Source organism: Pararge aegeria, chromosome 8 (genome assembly GCF_905163445.1).
Source record: "Pararge aegeria chromosome 8, ilParAegt1.1, whole genome shotgun sequence".
NCBI lineage: Eukaryota > Metazoa > Arthropoda > Insecta > Lepidoptera > Nymphalidae > Pararge > Pararge aegeria.
This window is the reverse complement of record NC_053187.1, coordinates 5,308,376-5,313,739: the sequence shown is the minus strand read 5'-3', so window position 1 is coordinate 5,313,739 and position 5,364 is coordinate 5,308,376.

The window sequence follows — 5,364 nt, the reverse complement described above, 5'->3', positions numbered from 1 at the left end:
CCATTAACTGACGTCTGACACGGACCTTCAGCACCATAGATAATACATATACATATTGGACACTTTTTAGAATTTATCTATCAAAATCAAACCTCTAATTTTACTATGAATAGAGGTCAGAGATCCATGTATTACCAAAACCCTACCGGAGTTTCTCCAACTTAACTTGACGCACGAGTGATTGGTATAGGTTCTTTTCTCTTCCTAAAGTTGCCAACTTATAAAAAAATTCATCCGTTGCTATTTCTACGATTCTCGCATTTTAGTTAGAGAATTTGAATAGTTTCATCTAAGAGTTAGAAAGGGCTAACAAACTATTCTACAAATTGACATATTTTGTAGAAAAGAAAAGGCCAAGTATAACAAATTTATTTTTACTTATTCAAAAGTTCGTTTTCGAAATGCCACCATAACCACAATGTATAAACATAGAGCGATACGTTACGTTCAAAAAAATCTCGTCTAGTCTCGTCATACTTACTTTTACATATAAACATACTTTTATATATAATGCAACATTAATAAATAATTATGGATGGAACTGTATGATATGGGTTTAAACACATATGTTGGTTTTAATACCTAATTATCAACAGTTGCATATGATACTTTAATACACCCATAATATGAATACTCTATAAAAAATTGTGAAACAATCAGCTTACTGCTAACATTTGAACCGTCAGTCCTAGTAACCTAATATCATCTATTACTGGATTATGTACAAATAAACAAAGTATTTATTGTAGTAGTAATTAACATTTTGTAAAGTGCAATTAAGTTATAAAATTCACTTCAATATGTTCTTTAAAAATTAAAAAAAATAAAATTTCTTTCATTATTGTTTATTTGTATTCAGTAATACTCTTATCTTGTATTTTTAAATATTGTCAATAACAAACTAAAATACTTAGTTTTTTTTTAGATAAAATTCCACAAAACAGTATAAATAAAGACAACGATAAAGGAAATCGTTTAACAAACTCTAAGCATGTTTGCCAATGTCGAATATGTGATAAGAAGAGTGAGGCAATGAAGTTTCTGAAACTCGTTAGTGGTATCATACATTCAGAAAGAGGAAAAAAGCCAATAAAGGTGAAAATATCATGTAACTGCAAAATCTAGGATAAACAAGATCAAAGCACGAACACTGAAAGTAAAATAGGAAAGATAATGGCAAACAATTAAATATAGTAACTAAGCATGGACAAATTTTTTGCAATGTAGCAAAAAATTATATGCAAGTGTGATAATGAGGATAATATTAATAGACGTTATCCCCAAAAATATTCCCAAAAAAATACAACAACAACAGAAAATAGTGAACAAGGAAGCAAAAGGTGTAAAAATGTGTATTGGTGATTATGTTTTTCAAAATACACCTGAAATTGAAATTTTAAATTGTAATTGTAAATGTAAATATGATATTACTGTTCTAAGAACTGTAAATAATGTAAATCAAAGAGGAGATCCCATATTAGTTCTTAACGTTGATAAACAGAATATGTTTATTCTAAATGCAGAAGAACCGAAAAAAAAAATTGAATCTTTTGGAAGATTAAATTCAAGGCGTTACTGTATCTGCCCGTCTAATCGAGTTGTATGTGAAAATGGACCTTGTGAAGAAGCGCTGACAAAGAAACTGATTAAGTTTGATTGTAACTGTAAAATTAGTAGAACCGGAATAGAACGCATTGATGCAAAAAGAATTTTTAAGCGCATGACAAACAAAAAGGTAGTATTTTAATAATTAATCAATTTAGTAAAGCGGAAAGTGAATAAATATCGGCTAGTAATAGGACAATATGGCAAGCTACATAAGTATTGTCAAAAAAGTTGAGACTTATGTATAATCTTGCACTCCTACTTAGGGAATGGATAATGCCTGATTTCGAAATTTTACCAGCTCTCTTGAATTAATTTTAACAGAGACTATCTTCAGATAATCTTTCACTCACTTCTAAAATTAATTCACGAGATCTTTACACGCGATCACACTGTTTGTTCAGTTAAGTTAACAACTTAGAAATCATTTTTCAGTTGTAAGTGAAGCAGTTATAATCTACTACTGAAACGGCAAATGTAAAATCTGATAGTATAAAATCAGCATAAAGTGACACTTGACTTTCAGACCTTGTAACGAAATTATATTTACAGATATTGTTAGCAAGTCTTTAAAAAACAAATCTTAAAGTTTATTTGCCAAGATGGGACGAGCAACGACGCTCGTTTTCATGCATACTTTGCATGATATTAGAATGAATAATCACAATTTGATTATAGAAGTTGCCTTTAATTTCACCTTGCCTTTTTAACTTAGGTAAATCTAAAAAAATATCGTTCCGATACCATGCACTTAAAATGCACACTGCGATACAAACATGATAATCAACACATTGAATACGGAAACACTATATTAGATTCTAATTGTTTTATTCATATTTTAACATTAGCACTTTCGACAAATTTCTGTTATTAAAATAAAAGGACAACATAAACCAAATATACACATCATTTGAACGCACTGACTTAAAATACAACAACTTTTCAAAATGTTTTTATGGGTTTCACGGAATAGTGGTTTTTTTGTAGGTGTATTTAGAAACAAAAGATCGTTGCAATTAAAATCGTTATGTTCAGTATGCTTTTTATTGTTTCCACTTTTATATGTACATTTAGATTCACTGCAGCAATACTTTTTAATTTTTTTACAAAGGCATTGGAACGCACAATACATGTATTCTCTCCAGGTTCCTTTCCACGCCGATTTGCATTTAGGAGGGAGTCTCGAACAATGAGGTTCTGTGCAACCGTGCAAAGATTTCTTACGTGTACATAATAGTTCGATATGTTTATTTTCATTCAGTTTGCAAGACGGTAAAGTTTTACTCGTGTAACATTGTTTACGAAAGTTTGTAGAGCATGCCCCACAACAAACTAATTTTTTCATGGTTGTTTGTGCATCGTAATTTTTATATTTAATTGGACCGGTTGGAGAGCATATTATATTTCTTGTATTGTTTAAATCTTTAGCACTGTTATTTTCACACTTTTCTTTAGTGGAAATGATTTTAGGACTTAAACATGTGGAATACTGCTTATACCTGGGTTTAGAACTTCTCACGCATTTATTAATATTTTTATTTTTACATTCATCGGAATATTTTTCTTTCTTTACAACAGCAATTCTTATTGCGTCTTTACGAATATTGCAATTCTTGAATTTAAATACCTGTAAAAATGTATCCGAATGTAATCTCATTCTGACATGTTTTTTTGTTTTCTTTCTATATTTCTTTTTATGGGTCGAACTTTCAAGAGTTCCAGCATCTCTTTTGCTACCACTGTCGGTATATTTGCCTTTACAGTGTATTACATTACTTTTTCGTTTAGGACGATGCCGCAGTGTAAAGTTACAATGAAGCCAACGCTTTCTCTTACCCTCTACATTTTTCTGAACATTTTTATCAACATCATCTATTTGTTTAATGTCTTTACAGATTGTAGGTAAGTTACTGGATTCAATTTTCCCAGAATGTATACATTTACAGTTATTATCTGATTTTAAATACTTTCTAGAATTTTTTTGGAAATGATTGACACCCACCTGGCGTAGATTTACATCTCCGCAGGCTTCAGATACGTCGGTATTTATGCATCTACACTCATTTTGTAGTTTTGAACATTCATTTGTTGTTTCATTATGTCTTCGATTTTTTTTAACATTATTAACAAAAACTTTTTTTCCAATACTTTTTCGGGTTCTACATAATTTACAAGTTTCGATCATTCCGTCATTTAAACATTTACAATCATTAAGATATTTGAAATATTCATTTGTATTTTTTTTTACATTCTTGCTTTTAAGCCCGCTTCTTATCGGATTAAGATTCGAACCTCTATAGCCGTTAGCTACTTTCTTAAATTGCAAGCCCACCACCTTTTGGCATATAGAATCACAATGCGTTTTTAATCTTTCATTACATCCTAAAAATTGTTTCTTTGTTAAGTTTTTAGAGGTTGAAGATATTTCATTAGATTCAATTATTTTGGCATTTTTGCATTTACAATCATTACGTAGTTTTAAACATTTTATATTTGCTTTAGTATCAGTACAATTTTTCAGTTCGGGTTTGCTAAAATCTTGTTTTTGTTCGGATACTTTACTTGATTCATTTATTGCATTATTTGTGTATTCACAGTCGATATGCGATTTAAACCAGTGATTTGCATTTATTTTTAAAAAGTTGTCGAGAGCTTTTTGGTGATTTAAATTTTCACAGTCGTTGAATATTTTAGTGGATTGGAACGGTTTGACATTTATGCATCTACAATCGTCTTGTAGTTTTGAACATTCTTTGGTATATGCTTTATTATCTTTCCGATTTTTCTTAATATGATTTCCAAAAACTTTTAGTTTAATATTTTTACAAATTCTAGATCTTTTGCTAGATTTAATTACTTCATCATTTATTCGATTACAATCATCAAGTGATTTAAAGCATTTATAACTATTATTTTTTAGAGTATTGGCAACCTTCTGTTGATTAAAATCGTTGCAGGTATCGGTAATTTTAGTATGTTTAATGAATGCCTCATCGTTTGTACATCTACAAACATCATGTAATTTTAAACATTTGTTAGAATTAGCTAAATTTTTCTTTACATTTTTTCCAGAAAATAGTGTTTGTTTAAAATCTTTACTGAGTGTAGGTATTAAATTTGATTTTATTATCTTGGCATTCATACATTCACAATCAAAATGTGATGTCAAGCAGTCATAAGAATTTATTCTTACATTGTTGCTTTGAACTTTGGGTTCATTTATATCTCCACAGGCTTTGCACGCATTTGCACTACATTCAAATGAATCAGCTTTTCTACATTTATAATCGTCATGTTGCCATTCCTCGGTATTTGCTTTATTATGTTTTAAATTTTTCTCAACAAGATTGCCAATAAATTGTTTTTCTTTGATTGTCTCGGCAGCATTAGGTGGTAAAGCACGTCGCCTTTTATCATAAATATTAATAAGAGTTTTTGATACTTGCTCACACTGATGAACTTGTTTTTTATTACTCTTTGCTCTCTCAATATTCCATTCCATTGTCTGGCAATTTGTCTCATTATAAGAAACATCATTCTCCATTTTTAAAAATGTTTCATTTATCATTCTCAAATAATCGCTTTGTTGAGTACATTTGTCTTTAACTTTAGTAAGAGCATCAATGTATTTTGATTTTACAACATGAATTTTATCGCAAATCAAAGATTTCTTGTTACAATCACTAATTGGTCTATTATCACCAGATCTGCATAATTTGGAAGCTAGATATTCTATAAGTTGTAAACAGGAGTTTAGTA